This window comes from Athalia rosae, chromosome 5, assembly GCF_917208135.1.
Source record: "Athalia rosae chromosome 5, iyAthRosa1.1, whole genome shotgun sequence".
Lineage (NCBI taxonomy): Eukaryota > Metazoa > Arthropoda > Insecta > Hymenoptera > Athaliidae > Athalia > Athalia rosae.
The window spans coordinates 9306786-9329826 of NC_064030.1; the positions used below are offsets into that span (position 1 = coordinate 9306786).

The window sequence follows — 23041 nt, forward strand, 5'->3', positions numbered from 1 at the left end:
TTCTCCCCGGATCCGCACCGACGCCGACGTCGCGCGATTTCCGTGGTATTCTCTCGCGGTTCCCAACGTCCTCGTTACCGGAGGGCACACTTAATCTATTTCGATATTTTAGACAACTCATCGCGATGCTCATTCTCACAGTTTTTTTTTATCAATCCACACTCTCTACTCTCTTTCTAGCGATGAAAATTTTCGTATCCTCCTTTCAACGCGTATTCGCACCTGCAATTTCGACGCATTTCAGACGCCAGGTCGAAATAGAATTCGCGTAGAGAGCACAATGCGTACACCGAAAGAGGCGTATATTTCTAGAGAGAAGAAAAAAAAAAAAATAATGAGAATTCACCTCCCTCGGTCGCACATCGATCCGGATCATGATGTGCAACAAAGAGGTAGGTAAGTAGCGGTAGACCACGCGCTCGTGTCGAAGAAATTCACTTTGGTGAGCGCTCGAGCTCCTCATAAATATAATTCTCTTTTTTATTTATTCATTTGAATTTTTTTTTTTTTTTTTTCTTTTTATTTCTCCTAAATTTTTCCGCCACCGTTTTTCCTTTGACGGAGAACCGCGCGCGTCCGGCGGTTGGATGAATAAAAGAATAAAGAAAAATGAAAGGGCGCAAAATGTATCGCGTCGGGGTGATTTGGATACGGAGGAATCGTTTATGCCAGAGGGATCTCTCAAGTTGATCATCCCGTATTTATAGAGTTTGTACATACGACATACATACGAGAGCGTATAAATATAATATAAGGGGTGGGATACGCGTCGCTTGTGTAAATGTGTGCAGTTATACCGGTGTATATGTAGCGCGCTCACGAGGGAAGGGCGACACGTCCGCGGGAGGTTAAGAAGACGACGTGGCGGAAACAAAGTGGCCAATATATAAATACCTTCCACAGGGAGACCCTCTGCCCTAGACCCTCGTTCGCCGTAGTATCTAACCCCGAAAGCGGGCAGACAGGGCGCTCAGTCACCGCGTATACCACGTCCCGCCGTATGCCCCCCCCCCCCCCCCCCTCCCTCGGATCCCTCCTGTATCTTTCTAGTGACTACCGCGACCTTATATCGAGCATTTGACGTGCTCCGCATATGCGAAACAACGTGGAGAACTTTTTTTCTTCCTTCCCCTTTTTTATTCCGCCGGCGCACCCAACACTTTTCCATTCTCAGATCTCACCTTATATTATACGTTATACGTGATACGTTTTGCTGACGAATTTAATTCAGCGACACCGAATTCGAGAGTCGAACGTTACTTTTTCGTCAATATTTCAGGCGAACCCATCGAATTTCTCATTCTCGAAAACGTCTGTCGCGTCCATCGGTTATTGATATCGACCTCAAAATTCTCTCTCCGAAGGAGAGAAAAAGAGAAACAAAAAAAAAAAAAAAAAAAAAAACCGGGGAGAAACGTTTTACATTCATTTCTTATTCGCTGTTTTCTGCCCCTTCGATTCCGATACTCCCGAAGTATTTTAAAATTCCGATCGAAACTTTGTCAAGACGCTACGTCAGCGCGAATCTTCCCACGCGACCCGACTGCTTCGACTATTTCGGTCGGCTGCAAATTTCCCTATTTTTCTCGTCCCGGTGTTTTTTGGTAGCGAATGTCTTACCGGGTATGAAATATACCTGGGAAACTTCGATACTTTACGGACAGGAACTGTCGTTAATTTTCAAGCGGTCCCGCTGAATTTTGATCGATAAAAGAGCGTGGTTCGAATCCGGGTCTTTTGGCGAAGGGAATGAAAATTTCCGTCGAAAAAAAAAAAAATAAAAAAAACGGGTGTTTCGCGGCAGGTGAAAAGAGGGTGGGTAACGCCCGGTTGCGTAATAATACGAGAAGTCGACAAACCGTCACGGTGAGAATCGGGCGCTTTTCGAACCTTTGTAGCCGCAAGTCGAGCGGAAGCCTCGCGGGCACCCAGGAGTTTCAAACGGCGTAGAGTCCGCTCTTCAAACTGCGGTCTTCACCTTTCCAAAGTGGCGTTACGCCAGGTCGAGTCGGAAGCCAAACCGGGTGGGGGCTACTGTTTCTGGCTGGCGAAAAAAAAGGTTGGGGGGGGGGGGGAAAAAGAGTCGAGAAGAAGAAGAAGAAGAAGAAAAACAAATAGCGTAGCGGAGAGAGCCGGCGCGTAAAAGAGAGTTCGGGAACCGTTCGATAAATCGCCCCGTGACGGTGAACCCCCGGTAATGGAGTAGGGAAAAAAAGGGGGCCCCAAAAAATACCTTGGAATATTTAAAACCACCCCAACCCCCCGATCCGCCTAAATAAATGCTGATCTTATCCTCGCTGCCGGGGATATAAGGTTTCATCGCAAAGCTGAGATAGCTTCGAGGGGAAACAATACGCTTAATGGCCAGAGTCGGGATCCCGTTGTGGTGCCTGTGGCTCCGATCCCGACCTCCCACCCCCCTCACCCCCTTCCATCCACTTCTCTCCATCACCTTCTTCAACCTTCGTACTTATACACAGGACTACCACCTACCACCAGAAACACCCTTCGCCGCACTTCACCGAATCTTATCACACCACTATAGGGTATTACTTGGCCTACCCACAAAGCAACGATTCGCCGACGACAATGAGAACTCGGCGGTACGGATAACAATGGCTAAAAACTCCGATACAAATCTCTCTCTCTCTCTCTCTCATTGGTTCTCTCGTAGCGACGCTCTCGCGTCTCGCGACTCATTCTGACCGAGCGTAATCGAAATATTTGTTACCGCCGCGGAAGGGGAGAGAGCGAGGCGGGGGGGGGTTTGGGAGCGAAACGTTGAAAATCGAACGACCGGTCCGAATTCACCGGCTGTATGATTGAGGGATTTTCGGACGCTCAGAACTTGGAGTGCAGTAGCGAACGTCGGGCTATCTCGTTTCACTTTACGGCGAATCGATGTATTAAATAGCAATAAAATGTAACTCTATACGCCGTGAGTTACAGCCGCTCTTCCTCTTATACTTTTCCTATTTCTCCCTTTTTACCTCTTCCGCGTTCTGATTCCAGAGTTCTATAGTTCGGAGCGGTACCGTTCGCATATCATCCGTGATCCATTTGAAACTCGGGAAAAATAGGAAAACAAATTGAACGTACATTTGTAAATTTATCTCCTAAGGTTACGTACACCCGACGGAATATATTGTACATCTCTTACCGGAATTCTCCCTCCGGGTAGATCGTACGGTTACTCCCGTCCTAATCCTTTTGAACGCGAACGGTGACGTAACGCAGTCGTGCACCTGCCGGAATGATCGTTTCGAAGCTGCGCGTCAATTCACCTAATGGAACGCGCCACATGCACCCGACGGACGAAACAATTATCACCTCCGTGTAAACTCGGATACCGTGCTGCTGCGATGACGACCAATCGAACGCGAAAGCGGGACGAAAGACGCGAGCGTTTCGAGTAATTTTCTTTCGAATCGAGCGAGGGATGAACTTCGATGCAGGTCAGAGAATAGTGGAGGACGTTGTTGTTCGCCTCGGCGGAAAACACGTGCGAAAGAAACTCGCGTCGAACCATCGCCCTTACGTTCGCGGTGCTCCTCTTTTTTTTTAGTTCCAACTTGTTTACTTTATTAAAAAAGTAATTCACTCCGGTTCATCGATGCCGTACAGCGAATAGCTTATATCCAGTCTGGTTTAGATAAAGGCGGAATACGAAGAAGTTTTCTCGGTGTACGTCGGGGTGAAAGTTTCTTTTCAACTACGACTCCATATATGGAAGCTCAAACACCGCCGCCTGCGCTCGAACATATTTTCTTCCACTGAAATATTGTACGTACCGGCCATCTTTGTTGCTCGGTGAAAAGTAATTTTCGGATGAAAACTCGCTCTCTCACGGTTCTCCTAACGAACACGGGACCGTCGCGATATTTAATCTTCCTAATTTTTCTTTTTTTCTTTTTGTTTTTTCACTCTCTACTTCAAGCCGAATCTTGAAAGCCTCGGAGAGATGATCCGCGCCGAAATTATCCGCGCCGATAACACTTCGTTAAAAGACAACATTTACTGGTTGAGAGAAGAGGGAAGCGCTAACGCGGAAAGAGGGGGTGGCAGACCCTCGGTGGGATGTTTCCGTAAGTCTATACAATAATCGTACGGTAAACCTGTATCATCCACACGCGTGATGAAGGCGCGACAGACTATTTGCACACACATCCCACATCCCGCACATCCTTTTTCCGATTCCTCCTCCCCCCCACCCCCCCAGACGCGGGACAATGCCTCGTGGGACCCTCGTCAACTTCTTCTTCGTACGAGCGACCCGAAACCAAGGCGATGCCCGTCCCTTCGCCGCCCTTCCTCCGCCGTTCCTCTTTCTCGGCGCCCTTGGCTCGCCCACGGTTGTACAAAGGTCGCGAGAGAAGAGGCGCGGGAGGGATAAGGCAGATAGAAGGGAAAAGAGGAAAAGAGGGAAAGGAGGGAGCCGGGCACCCTCATTATGCCGGAGTTGCTACCTCTTGTCTTGAGGGTCGCGTATTGTTTCAGGCCGGTCCTCCCGAAAATTGCTATACGCCGGATTCACCGCACGGACATCCATCGCGCGGCTCGTAAACCATTGAAGATGTACAACCGCGTCCCTCCGTCTGCCGAGGCCTCGATCCCTAACGAATAATATAAGGTATCCTTTACCTCGGATGGGGAAAAAAGAAATTTTTGCTTTCATTTTTCCGCGATTCTTTGTACCTTTTTTTGTCACCCCGACGTACCGCGCGCTATATTGCTTCCGCCTGTCGCCTCTTCGCGGTATGCTTTACCCCGGGAAGAGTAGAAAAAAGATGAAAATACAAAGGCAACGAATATAATAACAAATAATAATCGATGACGAGTAAATTACCCGGATTCCTCGCGACTTTGGGATGTGTTATACCTACGGAAAAATAACGTCGAGAGGTGAATAAAAAAAAAAAAAAAAACAAAGAATCGAGATCAGGGCAGCCCGAAAATGTTAATTATATCGGATACGGGCACTCGTGCCTATCGTCCCGCCTAATGGGGGCTTGGTACTTACGTATTCGAAAGCTAATTTGTTTTACAAAGGTAAGGTTGGGCCGACGACATGTACACCGTCAAAGGCCTAGGGAAAGCGAAATTTGAAGATCGTGGCCACGTTCAGAAGTGTGCTTCGCGAGGAAATCAATTGTCGAGGTGTCGGACGTGGTAAGAGGCATTTTTGTCAAGCGTCAAATCATCGTCAAACGAGATCAAAGCCCCGAAAATACACCGACTAGCCGAGCTACGTAGCACGGCCGTTGTCGGCTTGGCCAGAAAATATTTAAGCCCTTTTTGTCGTTATACCTGATCCAGACCGAGGGGAGGAATTGAATCTTTTTGCACGCTCTTCTCATCGAATCGATAACGATGATAAATGCTGTTTTATTTCTCCGACTGCTGCGGCGAGAAGTGGAAAATATCGGAGTGTGTCTACGTTCTTATTTGAGAAGTGAGAGTTGAAAAATTCAGAATCGAGACGTAACAATTCTAAAAGCGTACACAAGCGCGGCACCACTTTCAAAGTGACGTTGAAACTATTTTCCGGAGAAGCAGAGCGTAGGAGCCTGCAAGGGTCGGTGGGGAGGTGAGCGAGGCTAACCGCTTTAGTTGAACGACGCTACAGGCGATTTTCTTCTTTTTCCACGCCAAACTTCTCTAGGTACATGGGGAATACTTGGCGCACGTGATAAAGCAACCTAGCGAGGTCGTTACACGTGAACGTCGGGGGCTAAGACGGTGCTAAGACGAACAGATCGTCTTCGCGTGCTCCGGGAATTCCGTTCGATATTTCCGCGCATTAAGGCGAGCTCTTCGTTTCTTCATTTATCCGTATAATCAACGGATATCAAGGGAGGTAAGGCAGAAATAAAGTAAAATGAGAATGCGAATCAGTAGTAAAGAGCTGCGGAAAAATTTCGTTACAAATGTAGACGAGAAACGAGCAAAGCCCCCAGGAATTTCTTTAGAAACTCGAGTGAAACGATGATCAGTTAGCTGCACGAAACACGATGCCGGTTACAGGGTAGGTACGAAGGTTACGTCGTTCGCTGGGATCTCGTGTCTGTCTCTTCCCTCCCCGTCACACATATAGAAACGTAATTTGTATCGGCCCTGTGACAGTCGTTGAGACGTATGTGGGTCGTACGGTCGGACCGACGGACGTGAGATACGATGACGTTTCGGGACTCATCTGCGATGAAAAAACCGCCCACGCCGTGTAACGCTCGCCTCTTCGGTATATTTGAATAAAAGTTGTCGGGAAAAACAATGTGAAATGAGAGAAAAAACAAAAAAAAAAAAAAATAGAAAAAAAAAAGAGGCGAGAAAATTTCGCCGCACCTATGAAATTTCGTTTCATATAATTTTATTTCATTTTCAGCGAGAATTCCGCGTCGGGACGGAGGGCGAAATGTGCTCGTCAAAGCGACGTTCCGGGGAAGGGTTTTTGGAGAAAGCGTCGCGGGGTGTCGGGCGACGCGGGATTCGTTTGGCGAAGGTAAATGAGTTTGTTGTCCAGTTAACGGGTCGACCCTGCGGAGCCTCGATTGGGTGACTGTGTATCGGCGGGTAAGCACGAATAGAGGCACTAACGGGACAGAGAGGTAAAAGGTATTGAAGCGTATATTGGCTCCAATTAGAGGAATTTCCGAATCCTTTGGGTATTTTGGCGCAGCCTACTAGAAACCCTCCTCCCACTCTCCTACACAGCCCTCCCGCGTGTACCTTTTCACATACCCAGCAGCCATCGACGCCTCTACGACCTGATCCCAGCAAATATTTTGAAAGCCAGGTCGGAAACGTCGACGTTTTCGGTTATACGACGACGCCCTCCAGGCTACGGGCAAAGCTGCCGCTGCTGCTTTTGCTACTGCTGCTGCTGCTGCTGCTGCTGCTGCTACCGCTGCCGCTGCTGTTGTTCCCGCTGCTGCTTCTCTCGCTATGAAGGAAGAGAAGATGTCGCGGCACTAGAGGCAATCCAATTACGCGGGTGGCAAGACATTCCCGTTTCGGTTGTTCCGCTTAATTAACAAGATACGTAACCCATTTGCCCTTTGTCACGTATATCTTGTCAGATCTTATCTTACCGGGACCCGGTAGACTCGCGTCATTCAACTATAAAATGCGTACAATGTACACCTGCGACGTAATGGCTCCGAGACGCATGCCACTTCCTAAATACTCTTGATATTTATTCGTTCATTTTTTTTTCTTCCCAAACAAACGAACACGTTTCTCTCGTTTTTCCACCACCGTGGTGTAAAAATTATTCAATTCCAGTCTGTTTCAGAACTCCGGAAAACCCGGAGGCCTGAAATCTATTGAGATTTTGGCTCATAGGGTGAAGTAGAAGGGAAGCGACGACTCTCCGTCGTGAAACATGAATTCGTCGAATTGTAAACACCCTCGTATATTTCACCCGAAACATACGCGACGTGTATCGTACATGGGGTAGAGGCCAAAGGAGTTGCGGTTGTTCCGCACTGCGTCGCGATACGGAGGAAATGAGGTAAATGACGAAACACGTAGAAGATAACTCCTGAGAGAAGGATGTAAAATGATGGAAAAGTTTCGAACGGGAGAAAATCGCGATTGATACAATTGAAAATTGCGTCGATTCTTGTCCTCGAGGGAAGTAGCCGAGTCTCGGCGTGGAAGGTATAGTGGGTACTTTATAAGTAGGTAAACTAATTTTCGAGTTCACCGTGACTCGTCCCCCTGGTCCACATTTCCGACGACTCACCCTAGACACATCGCTACGCTATCTCGACTTCCCGAGGGTCCCCAGAGGTACGAAATCCTTCGTCCTCAAAAGGCCACCCCCCCCCCCCCCCCCCCCATTCTTCTCCCTCGCTGCCACTCCTCTTCAACGAAAAGTCGAGGTCCTACTGATGTTTTTAAATTAAAGTGCTTCCCTGAATCGGAGAAATTCGGGGAAAGAGGGAAACGTGTCACGAAGAGAAAAATAACCCTGAATAATTTTTTTCGCGAGGGTAAAAGCTAAAAGTGAATAAATTCCGATGCCTGCAAAACGGAAATAGAAATCCTTCGTTGGGCTAATTGTTGGAAATTCGGATGTGATTGACGTTGTGCGTGATCGAGCAAAAATTGACGGGATTCTAAAGTGTTTTCGAATTAAAGTGGGCGATAGCTAACACCCTGGTGTAAGTGGAAGCAGCGGCTCTGTTCGGTGGAATCGGAGAAGCGAAAGCGGGCTGGCAGCGCAGGCTTGTCCCAAAACGACGCCCAAACATCGTCCCGCCACTCGCTCGTCCGCGGGAGGAATTCTAATGCACACATTCCGCACATATTGCTTTCATGCGATGCGCGGTCCGTTTTAAATATGAACGCAAACGTCCGTCGCCACCGGAATACAAATCCCGCGCCACCTCGTAGGGATTTTATACCCTGGCATCCCTGCCAAGTTTGGTACTTATCGTTTACCAGCGTTACACCGAAAGATCCGCCGCTGCTGCTGCTGCTTTTACTCCTACCGCAGCTACACCAGTTCTTAGCTTTTCAAAGTTTCGTAGAACCCAACAGCCGCGCTCGCGGTGTCACGAAGAATCCCCCCCCCCCCCTATCGCCCGCCCTTGTTTAGAAATGACGAATCTTCTTTTTCCCCTTCGAAAGAATAAAAACTCGGTATACGGAGGCAGGGAATATAACACAGTATAGGTACCAAGACTCTATTTTCATCCCTCTGCGATACAAAATCGAAAAAGAATTATTATTTTTTTTTTTTTTTTAATAATCGTAAGACGAGTGAAAATAATCCTCGTTGAATAAGGAGCGTATAAATATAAATATTATTTCACGGATTATCTTTCATCGCGTTAGCTGGAAGTAGAAGCTTTCTTTTTTTCGGTTAGTCTTACGGTTTCCGCTATTTCAAGGAGTAGTCTATATCTCGAAAGCCCGTTTTCTTTTCTACCCGGGTGCTCTGCCCCTCGATCCCCACGTCGCGGCTCCATCTTAAGCCCTTGAAAGAGTGAAGAAAGAAGATTGAGAAAGTTTTTAAGCAGAGGCTTATCTACTGTCAAAGAATATTTCTTAGAAAAACCCCCGAAAACGAGCGGTATAGGAGTAGACGCGTGACGTGATCCATCACCTCATTTCCGCGAGCTACTCATCTACGCCTGGATACTTAGTCCGCACTCGATCTAGCCCCTTCATCGCCGCTACCCGAAACTACGCGAAACGCGGACGCGGATCGCGTAGCTCGGGGGAAAAAAATTATTTCAAAGCTAAATCGCAACACTAGCTTTCGCTAATCGACTCGCCAGAGGCCCCAATCATCCGTCACGATTATACTTCCGTTGATAGACGTTACTTTACCGCAATGAATTACGTGAAAAAAAAAAAAAAAAAAAAAAAAAAAAAAAAAAAAAAAAAAAGAGAATCAAATTTTTCGTACGCGGGGAAATTCGGAAGCGGTGGATAACTGGGCGGATTTAGCGATAACGAAGAAAAATTCTTCAGGTAGAATTCCGGTCATCTGTTCTCGCCATTCGCGGTGAACATCACCCCGTGATTTTATATCCCTGCACGGAATAGGTGGGTGGGTGGTTGTACGTAAGTGTGGCGAGGGTTGGTTACGTCTACATAAATATGTAATATCTATTCCGCCTGCGTAGCGACAGGATGTTGCTGTCACTTCGTTTCAACCTGAATATCCTATAGGACCGAAACTAGCCGGGGCGAATTGTGTGCCTTTCACACCTAGTACACACAACTACGGGGGGCGCGAGCGTCGCGACGCGTCCGCTCTATTTTCACCCCTCGCGCTTGCATACGTACAGCATTAAACGTACCGTTAAAGCATTGCTCTCTTCCGCCGAACATGTATTTACACCTCGGTCATATCTTTCATAAACACCGCATTATAACTCACTCGGCCGAATATCCGGGCGATGAAAAAAACAAAAAAAAAACAAACACAAACAGAACATTTGACGGTGTGAGAAATTTATCGGCGAGACTAGGTGGCGACTCATCCTACGTCTTTTTTGCCCGCGTTGAAATAATTGACTCGCGACCTCAATTTTCAATCCAAACATATATAGATATGTATATATGTATATGTATACCCTAATGACCGCCGATGATGATGATAATGGACGTAGCGATTTGCGGGTTGGGTTTGACATGGGTGAACGCGGATGACGACTTTGTTGGTTGTGTGGAGGTGCACAAATTGGTGTTGCCGCTAATTGTGGTATCAAGCCATAATATAACCGCATACGCTTCGCGATCACTACTTCCTGTTCGACGAATATAATCCAAATGTGTTTATCCGGTTCCCGCAGCTATGCGATTAGATTCGGTAAGCCATCCGTGCTCGCCATCTTCGGTAAAGCATGTAGCAATTTCGATGATTAAACGTACGCACGCATGAGCCGTTAATTGATAGCGAATCCAATTAAGGGTTGAAAAAAATGGTATAGAAGCGAGGGATTATGGTGATGGTGATGGTGATGATGATGACGATGACGATGACGATAATCGGGAGGCATTAGTTCGGTGGAAGTTTATAAATCATTTGTGCGAGCGAACCATCTCGTCTCGTCTTTTGTCACGGGGCGGTGAAAAAGGAAGGAAAAGATACGACGGAGAGGAGCGCGGGAATGAAAAGGGAGGAGGGACCGGGAGTTGGAAATCGCCGAGTGAAATCTTCTGCAGTCCTCTCGGAGGACTATTTTAGCGGGAACTGGCGAATTCGTACGTGCTGCTGTAACGTAATTCGCCTTTTCTATTATCCTCTTTATTAACTCATCGCTCATGAAACCCCCTACAGCTACTTGGCATTCGGTTATTGCCTCGGTCGCTCCTGCGCCGACGTTCGTTCGTTCATTCATTTCTCTCTCTCTCTCTTTCTCTCTCTCTATCCATCTCTCTCCCTTACGCCCCTCGGCTCTCCACGCTGTTTCTTCTCCGACATTATTATTTTTATTTTTACTTATTTTTTTTTTCCCCTTTTTTTTCCTTCTCCCCGTCATGAGCACACGCGCACGCATTTGACCCGCACAATTTCTTTTTTCCGACGAAGATTGAGGCGTCTGTATAACCGGAAGCCCGTATAATATTTACGAAAGCTCTTTCTCGGAAAGAAAAGTAACGAAATAGGAAACGGTAGAGCGAGAGCGAAGAGAAAATCAACGGTTCAATGGAAAGAAGGCTATGGCTGATTGTGAGCAAATTTTCGAATAATTGAATAACGAGTGCGCGAAATGTGCGCGCGTGTACCGTAATCAGGGAGGTCGCGGGCTACGCCCGGATATCTATAGTGAGAGAAAAGAGGAAGATGAAGAAATAAACGAAGGGAGATATCTCGGTTGTTGCCGCACAACTCGCGAGCAACGCTTGCGAGTGATGTACGGTGTATCAGTTGGCAATCGATCAAACAATTCGGACGAAACCCTCGTCACGACGGAGGGTTTTCCTACCCTCGCCCGATCAAACCTTGAACATAAACCTAACGCTTGAACTATTTTGCATTTCGAGGTTCCGATGTTTCTAATTGTGAGGAGATTCTCTCTCCTCGGTTACGAGCGTTGCCACCACGGGGATACGTCGAAAGTTCAGGGAACACGTGAAATAAAATTGAGCACAACTGTTAATGTTGGAACTGACGTTCGATCGATCAAGCTGTGATCGAGCACTGCTAATGGCAGGAATACGAAACACATTTGTTCACCGTATGTACAATACACACAGAGGATACGTCGAAACTACGTTTCGAAGAGAGTGTTCCATTACCGACTCGCCAAAAGATATCAGTCATACAATTTCCGAAAATCACTTGTATACGAGAGAGAACTATCGTACGTACAGCGCCGTACGTGGAAAATTGAGTCGGAGCGAACCGATTGGTCGGCACCGGAAATCCAATATTATCCTACTTTCTCCGCGACGACGTCGAAAATATTACTATGAATTCGTAACACATGTGCAGCGATGAGTTTCGACGGTGATATATGAACGCGAAAAATTCCGTTGCGGTTCTAACGCGAAACAAAAGAAGAGTGGGTGAAAGTAAAAGTGAGATAAATAAATAAGTGAAAAGAAGTTTGAAAAAATAATATAAACTTTTGTCGCGAGTCGACGCGTACCTTACAAGCAATTTGGTCCCTAACGCGGTGTGCCACATATCTAATACCGCGGTGGTGTTGCTTAGGTTTGTAAAACTTTTCAGATTCCACCGAATCAGAATTTATCGAGCTCACCGACATCAATTCTTTCGCGCGCCTGACTCGTGTAATTCCCACGTAGGTAAAGCGCGTGTGCCTCACCTCGCCGGAATCCGCGGCTTTCGCCGAGGGCGTCTGACAAAACGTCAGCGTTCTCAGCGCTCGAATCGACGAGACGGTCCTCCCTTCGGAAAAAATAACGTCGCGGATCGCTACGTCGCACGGAGGGGAAAGTTTCAGCGACACGCGCACAGGAACATAGATATATATGATTCTGATGTACGTACGACATAAATCATCAGATCGTACGCGCATGAGACCATCGCTTCTCCCTTCAGTTGTCACGTCATGAACTGACGTTGAACGGAAGCGAGAGAGGGTGATAGATATCCTCGAAAAAATTTCATCGCCAAAAAGAAATTGTATTCTTCACGGACCCATTGCCGTAGTACGGGATGAACCCTTGACACGTGTCAACACGGTCATGAAATCATCCCACGTATACATTATATGTATATACATATGTATATAAATGTACGTTAAATCGACATATACGGTTATTATCGCGCACACTTTGCAGGAACGGGGCAACGTGATGAAAAAATATTTTATGAAAACACCCCGGTGTTCCGGGGAAACGAGATACGGGTAGTTTTCGTGTTGGAAAACGAGGAACAAAAACAAACGAGAAATCCATCAAAATCGGTATGGGAGTCGGAACGTTAAGCTGGCTTTTAATTTCGTTGAAAATTTACCTTCGAAAGGGGACGATCGCGATTCGCGGTGAAATTCTAGCGGATCGTAACACGTCGTGGAGTGACGCGCGCGACGGTAGGAATCGGTCGATCGTCTCTCGGGATTGAAGCGTTTTCGGAGGAGTTGATTGCCGCCGAAAATCGTTATTCGATAAAATTAATTAATTTTTTTTCCATCTCCGGACCCGTACGCGCGAGCTAAACAGGAGAAGCATACGTCGGCAATAAATGGCTGCGTTCACGCGCCCGTGTTATATCTATATATTTTTGAACGGCGAAGAATCGCGCACCTTCGGTACCGGATTCCCGATTGGATTTTACGCGAGGAGATCCCGCCGGTTAATCGAGTCGATTACTTCCGTTGGCTACGGGGCGATTGTACATCGATAACGAATGTACGTGTATTTTGTAATTTTCGACGTACCAACTCACCCTCTACCTCGGCCCGGAGCAAAAAATCGCTAATTATTTCACAAACGGTGTAAACAAACGCTGCCGGACCATGTTAATTGCATGCGAGGCGGTAGGACGCCTCGCTCCTGCTCAGTTTCGCGAATTTTTTTTCAAAAATCTTCCGGTTTTTTTATAGCCCAATTCTGCCCTAAAAAAGCAGATATGATCCAGGAGTACACGACGGTATGTATTTACAAGTACCGGTATTTGTTATCGCCAAAACGAAAACCGAGTACCTCCTATTATCTCCCGTTTCCGCAAGCTTGCCTTACGGCTTTCATGCAACCGCGCACACCTTCGTTTCGCCGTTAAATGTACCAAAGCGAATCTCCCATTGTGCAAATAACGTAAAGCCCGACGCTTTCATTATTCCCCCCCCCCACATGTTGCGTACGTATAATTCGCATCGTTTCTGCCTACCGTATTATCTTTCGTGACGGGGGATACCGCGAACGTCGAAGGAATTGTGTACGTGCAACGGGGGGAGGTAAGTGGGATAATCTTCCGCTCGGTATTTTAGGTACACCGAACGCGGGTATCGGGATTGGTCATTTCTCTTCCGACGCAACGAGTGGTTAAGTTTGGTCGAACCCACGGCGTAAATAGGGGGGGGGAGGGGGAGAACTTCGGAATACTTGAGTAATAATAGGGCACTGCACCACCGGTGTCTGGCGAGGCTAGGGGGATGGTTTATTAACGCTATGAATGATGACCCGAACTTACCGCGCTGCGTATTTCGGTAAGACGAGCGGAGCGCAGTCTGGTAATGCAAGCGAGAACACAGGTTAGCGTAGGGGGGAGTATCATCCGTACGTTACCCTATCAACCGACTACCCACACGGACCGAGCGTACATTGTCTGACGAATACAAATCACTTCCACGCCACGTTATCCCAACCGTATACGTACATATTTCCTCCTACCTGGTTGCTTTCCCGTCTGCGAAAATGACGGAGCTACGCGGGATAGGATAAGATTGAAGGTCCTAGAGCTTTGCTATGAGACGAATGAAATTTACTCTGAGACGCGAAGGCTCGCGTTGGATGTAGTACGCGGTGCAAACGCTACCGCGCGGATACGTTTTTCGCCTCCGCCGTTACCTCGAAATCCCTGCACGTGTGTGCGTCTGCATTTTACGTGTGCAGATCCGCGAAAAGATCGTCCGTATTGCAGCTATACATGCCGCAAACGCGGCGTGGCACACAGGGATTTCCAAGCGCATAATAATATCACCGGTAAAAAAAGTGATGAATGAAACGTCTCCGAAGACGTATGAAACGCTCATTTATCCCGCATCTGCGGAGAAAGTCCAGCCCGGGCTCAGATCACAATCTTCATTATTCAAAGTTGGTGTTATTTCTGTATTCCCATTCATATTTCTCGGTGGAGAGGTATACGGAAGGTATTCGCGAGAGGCTTGGCAACCTTTTCGCGAACGGGTCGCTGCCCGAATTTCATCCAACACCACGAAATGCGTATCGGTCTCATTGAGAAAAATTTGCTAGACCATTTTTAGCCCGTAACCACCTGTAGATTTGATTTTTCCTCCAACCCCCTTTTCTGCACGCGCATCCGCTCAACGAATGAATCAATAAATTTTCAAACCACATAAGGTGACCAGCTAAGATATACCCACACCGGAATAGGCTGTACGGGACAAGAGAGGAAAAGAATCGAACCAATCAGCAGCGACTCGCACCACACGTCGATAAATATAAGCGCCAGAAGGGGTGAAGGCAATCAGGTAATTGCGCGAGCGGTCGAAAAATTTAGCGGAGCGCGACTCTCCGAGCGGCAACGTCAACGGGTTTTCGAAGCTTCGCGAAGATTTAGAGGCAGCTGATTTATCGCCGTTGCCAATCTATCACACGGTATTCCGTGAGGTTTCGCACAGCCGGCAGCCAAATAGATTCGATATGGCGACAAGGTATACCGACGATGATAATTGGGGGACAATAATAACATGAGATGCGGGTCGACCTCGAATTCCAAACGCGCGTCTTTCGCCGACGTATGCGAGTTGGTATGGACAAGTGGACGGCCGTAGTCGTGTTTCTCCGGCTCTCTCAGTTTTCCAACCCTCTTCGCAATTTTTGAACTCTCATACCTCCGACAAGATTTCTGCATCATTTATACGTTAGCTGAAATGGGAGGCGCGGCGGCTCTCAGCGGCTGAAACTTTACCCTTGCAGTAAAACCAACCTTAGCAGCGGCAGCACCAGCCTCCCTGAGAATAATCTAGCGAAAGCTCTGCGGCTGACAATGAGTAGTGTAATATTCAACGGGAGTTAACCAGTTAGCTATATGTATATATCTATATATGGAACACCACTTCGCGCATAGAACCAAGCTCTAGAATATTTAAAAAGAGTAGTCTTTCAGAATTTTTCTCTCCGGGTTCCCGGAGTGCACGGAATAATTTCTTAGATTCAAAAAAACTTGGCGGAGTAGCTCGCGCTCCTTCAACTGCGATACCTGAAGCTACCCAATTTTTTTGCGAGCGTATATACGTGTATACGGGAAAACGTAAAGCAGGGCAGCAGCGGTTGAGGACATAATGACAATAAAAAAAATAATACGGATTCAGGCGGATCAAAAGTGGTGGTCCAATGGTAACCTGATTCGATTGACTGGCGGAACATAATCTCTGCGATCTACCTGCTTACTCGACTGAATATTTCATCCTTTCGCTCTCGCAAATACCGCGTGCGAAAATTCATTCGTTCGTTCAACTCCGTTGGCGCTTCGGCGTAATTTCTCCTTCGGTTAACCGTTAGTAACATCGTTCGCACTCGCGTGGGGTGAATTTCCCTCTTCAGAAAGCGGAATGTTAGTTGTGAGTTTTTTTTCTCCTTTCTTATCTCGTTCTATCTTTTTTCCCCCCCCCCCCCTCTATTGTCGATTATACAAATGCGCGTTCTTGAGGGCGGATAGTGATTCGGTTGCGTGAGGTGAGCCGGGGCTCCGGCATCGGGCTTTTTCTGCGCGGGGAGAAATGGAAAGCGGTACAGGGGGGGGGGGGGCGTTTCAAGTCCCTTTGAACTTTCTTCGGTTAGCATATATTCCCGTAAGAGCCCTAAACGAAAAACAACAAAGAATATATATACCGAGGTACCTATTCACCGGCCACCACCTACCTACGCCGCACTTACTCGAAACCCGACAACCCCAACCCTCCCCCCCCGCTAAACCGTCGGAATATATTATTTTCGAAAGTTCACCGAATTCGAAACTCAAATTCCGAGAAGCTGAAACGTTACGCTATAAACCGGCGATCCCTCGCGGGTTCCTATTATATACGGATACTCGAATACGGAAAACTTTTACCGAAGTGAAAACGAACACTCGACTACAAAAACTCGCTAGCCCTCGGAAGAGTACACGTGTACATGTGTGCGTAAGTACAACGGTACAACGGAATAATCGTTCGATAAAACTTCGTCTTTTTGTCCCGAATCAAAGACTCTAAGAAACGAGAAAATAATTTCACCGGGCACACGATTCCGAGGTTCGAGTTTAATCGAGGGTGGAAAATTTTTCTGGCTTCAGCCGTTTCGTATGCGTATATTTTATTCAATGTATCCATGATACGAGCAACGATAAGTATTTCGCCACGGAGTATCTGACAACCGTTGATGAATGGAATTACATTTAACAACCTTCGGCTAGTTCGTTTTACGTTTTTACGTAGATACTTAACCGACTACTTATTTTGCGATAACACGACTATTACACGTAGGACACGTGGCGGTCAAATATGCGCGTAACACATTCTCAGAATTCCTTTGGATAAAAAGCTCCCAACGGAAAGAGCTACGCTACGTTATATCGTCGTGTCATGGTCTACTTAAATATCCCGGATGTCCCCCGATGTCCAGGTAATCACCAACTATGCTCGGACATTTTTGTACCGCCGGCCAGATATCAAACACTCAAAGTTGAATTCGGCTTATATCGTTACGATATTATTAATCGCTTTTTTCCCCAAGGTATATGTATATATATCGGACGGGCATGATTAATTCACCTGTTCAAAAAGAGGCAAATTATACACCGGAAATAGAGTAACCGAACTCCTTGTACGGTGTGCGGTTTGGTGTTGCGTTGTTACAATTTTTTTAGCCAGAAGTTTCTGAAAAATCGCTCGAAGTTTGTATGTACGTATACCCGAATAGAAAGTCAGCGATTCGCACGATCAAACGAACGACAATGATTAACGAAGTTCGCGAGTGTGTTTGAAACGAAATTATATCTCGGAGTTGAGAGTACCGTGTAGCTGGCTCCCTAGGATCATAGCTACTTACTTACCTCCCCTCGCGAATCGCTTACGATCGGAATTCACTGTCAAGTTGTCGAGCGAACCGGGTGGCTATACATTCGCGGTGTTACAGTCGTGGTAACATCGATCCTATCTAGATTCGAGCCCGGATACCTAATTGCTCGTGCACCGCTGTGTTTCCCCCCTCCCCCCACCGCCGCCACCACCGCCACCCACCACCGCGTTATCCCGGCGTCGCCTTCCCTTTTCCCTCTTTAGTTCATCCCGGCAGTTGCCTTATCTCCTCTCCGCCGGCGTTTTGCTCCTTACGTCACTCTCTTGTTCGAGTTGTTTCTCGGGGCGCGGATGACACGTGCCATTTAGTCCCTCCGCTGTAATAAGTCAGTCGTGATCTTGTCGCACGTTAAGTGAGCTATGGAGCTCGGAGTCAGATTTGGAAGCCAACCTCTCGTAGCTCCTCCGTACCAGAGGGGGGGTATGGGATCGCGATTCCCGTTTCGTAATTGTTTTGCGTAATCGTGTCGGAAAGTATTGCAATTACGCTATCCGCCTCCCTCCCCTCCCCTCCCCTCCCCTTGCCGCCTCTTTCCCTCTTCGACGCCTTCGCGTTTCAGCTTTCTAAGCACTTTGAAAAATTCTCTTTTTTTTTCATTTTGACGTAGGCGCTGACTGAGTTCGTTATATAAATTATAACATCAAAAATTCCATTCCTTTGATCTATTTTTCGATATGGTCGGGTTATTACAGCTGTGGATAGAAAATAGTAGATTTCAAATTAATGGGGTAGTTTGATTCGCTCAGACTGCTCGACATGACCAAAAAAAAAAAAAAAATCATGTCCTATGAGACACTCTTTACAAATGTCAAAATGAATCGAAACTGTCAAGGTCGCTCTTGACTCCGGACCGAATCGCGAATACAAATCGCAATGTGCAATATCAGTCCGTAAATTGGATACGAAGCAAAAAAAAAAAAAAACAAGGAATGTGATCGCCGCCGGTATCAAAGAGGTCTCGTTGATAGGGCGGACATTCGTCGGACTAGATCTCCACTCGGCACGCGATCCATTCGATCATTCGGAACACAGATCGTCAAATATCGAAAACGATCCGTAGGCACCACCAAAAACACACGTGGGATAAAAATTGGCGACTGTCGATTGATCGACGATCGTCGAATCAGCGATATTTTCAAGAAGCTGCGACTATATCAATCTGCCGAAGCTCCGCTGAACGTACGTCAAACTCCGAGAGCGAGAAGAATGATATTTTTAAGGATGAGAAAATGCACATGTCGGTGGAACTGAAGATATACGTAGAGAGCGTGTACAGAAGTATCTATTCGGGGTACCGGTGGTCGTGGAAGAGGAACTTGGAGGCAGGGGTGGTTCTATGCAGCATCAATTCATCAACCCGCGAGACTTCGTACTCGAACTCGGCAGAGTTTGTACTCGCGGTAGCTACGGCTCCGCTTTACGCTATTTGCTGTACCGAACTCCCGACCCGTCCATTTCATCGTTCATTTTCATCAACAATGGCTGCCAAGTTTCATGGAATTCTGGTAGATTAAGGAGACAACGTTTGCTTGCCAGAAATCCAAGAAGAGAGGCAGCCGTAGCGGTGTAACCTCGACGAGTACCGGTGGAAATTTCGGCGATAGTCGAAAACGGGAAAAGCTCTACCCCTTGGAATGATTTTAGAGATCTGTTTAATGTCCGTGTCTATATCGTCGCGCAATTTGTCCACATCAAGTTCACGGTGCAAACGATACATTGTTCAAAAGTCACGGAGAGATGAGCCGTGCGTTATCGCTCGAAGTGTATAATCGTTGGAATGGAGAAAAAAGAACGTTAAATCCCTCCAATTTTTCTAGAACTAGAGCGAAGTGAAAATCCGTTCTTCTTTTTCCCGACTATTTACTTTTTTTTTTTTTAATTCCACGCAAAACGATAGACAGGCGGATTAAGGGAAGAGATTTTTTCTTCGTCTTCGTCGCATTGTTAAGGGGATAGGTATCAGCGAGCTGCAGTGAGGCATTGTCGAGGAGTAAAAGCGAAGTAAAATCTCTCGCACAAGTGGAATATGGTGGCACGAGGAGTGCTATTAGACGCCGGCGCGGCGATGAAAAAAACGGTGTCTGGTCGAGGTCGAAATTTTTTGAATTCCGGGAATATACGTATTTCCGTTCTTCGTTTTTTCCTTCCTTCTTTCTCTCTTCGGCTCACAGCTGGCTACGTCACGTGGATTCCTGCAAGAGGCGAAACAACACGCGGTTGATTGAACCGCGGAAGGTGTGGGTGAGCGAGTCGCCCGAGCTGCCAAAATATGCGCATCCTCGATGAAAAAAATTCTAGACCCGACGAGCCCGCTATACGGAGTTTTAGGTATTATTTTCGTTCGAGGCGTGAAAAATGAAGGAGCGAATTCAATTTTGAACGGACAAAACGACGAGCGCTTGTAGATATAAGAACCATCTATATACGATATCCGCACTGGAATTAAAATCTACATTTCTGCAGGTGGCGTATGAAGGATTTTCATTTTCATATTTTCTTTTTTTTGTTCTTTTTCTTCATTCATAAATTTTCGTGAACCGTACAACTCTCATACTACCGAGAGTTACGTCTAATTAACTTTTTTTTTCATCGATAAGATTAATTAACGATATTTTTAATCTCTACGGAATTTCGTACGGTCGACCGGTCGGTGGATGTTTGCGGTTCCACATAAATATTTCGCTCGTTTATAAGAAATTCAGGTGAAAATTCAGGTATCGCGTATAACATGATTAGCGTGTGCGATACGAAGGTAAAATAATTGCAACTAAATTGCGTGAGGTTAATCAAATATATGGAATATTTTTGCCTAATTTTGTGGTAAATGTACGTACACTGCGCCAGGGGAACTCGATGATTACACCGCCATTGATGTAACGAGTAGCTTATTAAGCTCTGTAAATTGCGAGCCTGCCAACCCGCGTCGAGTACTCTATATATATATCTATATTAGCTCGCCTGCTTTACCGGCTATGGTTTGAATAATAAAATCAACAATTCTTCCGAGTCGTTGAGCGACGGCGTGTATTTTACTTTGCACCCGATGGTTCAATACGCTAGCCCCAGAGTTGAATTTCAAGCGTCTTCGTCGCCGTCGTCGTCGTCGCCGTGGAATTAGAATTCCGCAGCTTTATCCTCGCAATCAAGGGGCGACGGTTATTATTTACCTGTAATACGACGAGGACTACCGAGGCGGTTGAAACAAGGAGAATTATCGCTCGATCTCCCTTCGAATGGCTTTCCGAGTTCAGGGGTGAAGGGGAGTGAGCCGAATTAAAAGAAGCGCGGAGCGACTGCACGCGTCGACTTCCTTTCAAATCACAAACACGTATAAAGAAAACCATCTTTCTGCATTCGACGTCCACTGGAAAACTGCACGACGTTGTGCTCGGTGACTCGGAAGTTCGAAACACCCTTCTCCCTCGCACCACCCCTCCCCCGCGGGTTCATAAATCAGCGGAACAAAGACGCGTAAAACATACACGGTCACGCGACCTCGCGAAGACCGGAAACCGCACAGCTTTTCTCTCTCTCTTCCTATGGTTCATCTCTTTTGTTTCGTCATTACTTCAACAATCGGATGTACAAAGTGACGCACGTGTCACCGAAAGTGTCTCCTTTGAAAGGGCGAAGCGGTCATGGGAAGAGGTTATTCGATCGGATATAAGCAGCTGCGATACGAAAAGCTTGAGCCGGAATTATTTCTGATTCCGAAGTTATAGCCAATTTCGACGGGACGATCGTGTTTTTTTTTTTTTTTCTCTTCTTTGGAAACTCGAGTACAACAGGGTGAGAAAAATAAAAAAAAAAAGAAGTGGGAACGAAACCGAGTTATCGCGGTATATAAGTAGTGACACGTGCTCGTTCGTTGTCCAATTCGGTGTTAGCAACTTCTTAGAAAGTTTTCCGGCCAGAAATACGCGACAAAGAGTTGTTAGTGACCGAGTGACGCAAATGGCCAGAACCAGGAAACGTAATTTTAACTTTATCGAGAGACAACCTTACCCGGCACGACTCTACGCCCGCGCTTTACTTCGCCTCCGAAGAAGCGCCCGCGCCGTTCTTATCGCAAAATATCTCAAGGGTTTAGAAAATCAGCGATCTTTTGAAAAAGTAAATTCTCCAACTCGACCAGAAATTTTGCGGTACGCCGTCGCGGAAGACTTTCCATTTAATCTTCGAGACCGCCGGCGTTCCTTCGCTCGGCTTTTTTAAAGAGAGACAAAACACGTGGAGGAAAATCATGATTAGATAAAGCGGCGGTCGCCAGAGGAGAATATAAATATGGACCTCGGACTTCCGGGGAATCACCTTTACAATATCTTCCCTCTACTTCGCGGTGTACCCTTTGACCGTGATCGCGCTAAACTTCATCCGGTAGGTAACGTGCGGGTGAAAGTGGTCTTCCGAGTGTTTTTGTTACGGTAGTTCAACGGAGGCCGTCCAGCGGTCAACTAAAAGAGCCGAGCTTTTTCACGGAGCCCGGTGCTGATTACGGCTTTGTGTCATCCCACGGCGATGTAACGACGGCGCGAAGCAAAAGCGTCAAGAAAAAGCACGCTTTGAGCTCCGAACCCGCTTCGGCCGTAGCCGCTTCCAGCGCTGGAGATGGTAAAATGAGAACGAGGTCGAAAAGGGGAATAAGGGTGAGGAGGAGGTGGTGGAGAGTAAAAGGGTCGCGTAGCTTGATGCGGTAAAAAATGTTGGGAGGATTTTTTGAAAAAAGAACCGAAAAATTGCTCCTCTTCCCAAATCGAAACATCATGCGATTTTGAGATTCGAAAGCCCTGCCAACTTAAAGAGAGATGGGAGTGGAGAAAAAAAAAAAACTGAAAAAAGTAAGGAGTTCGTTCGACTTCGTTGACGACAAATCGTTGAAGCTTCGCGATACGAGGTGATTTGAATTTGGAACTTGAATATATGGGAAATGTATCTCGCTCCAGTGGGTTTTAAAACACTCCAAGTGTTACTATGTAGATTCAATGTACCCGGCAACGTACCGTGTATACCCGTGAAGCTTCGAGTTCGGTGTGAATGGATGAACAGTATCGGGTATTTCAAGGATAAAGTTTAGCCAGCTTTTCCCTGGTCATACACTCTCTCTCTCTCTCTCTCTCTTACGCTCGAATTATACGTGTATAAGTATCACCGAAATTTGAAACGCGTTCTGAGAAGTTACGGGGTAAAGTGGGCGTGTTTTTAGCGGTGGAATATCAGCTTCGTCGACTTTTACGAGCTACGTAGATAATTTATCCCGCAATGTCGGAGAGGCCGCTGTTCGCCTACCTTCCCACCCGTTTTCACAATT

At 46.7% G+C, this 23041-nt stretch overlaps 1 protein-coding gene and 1 long non-coding RNA gene across 7 annotated transcripts in view; one reads left to right on the plus strand and one right to left on the minus strand.

Annotated features, from left to right (window-relative positions):
• The window catches only part of LOC105690151 (protein O-mannosyl-transferase TMTC1-like), a 126237-nt gene that overhangs the window by 86180 nt on the left and 17016 nt on the right, over positions 1-23041 (minus strand). The gene's annotated exons all lie outside the window — the stretch shown is intronic.
• Positions 1-23041, plus strand: part of LOC125501139 — a 104807-nt gene that overhangs the window by 39608 nt on the left and 42158 nt on the right. For both annotated transcript variants that reach the window (XR_007278662.1, XR_007278661.1), the window contains exon 2: positions 6383-6499. This is a non-coding gene — a long non-coding RNA (uncharacterized LOC125501139). The remainder of the gene's footprint in view (positions 1-6382; positions 6500-23041) is intronic.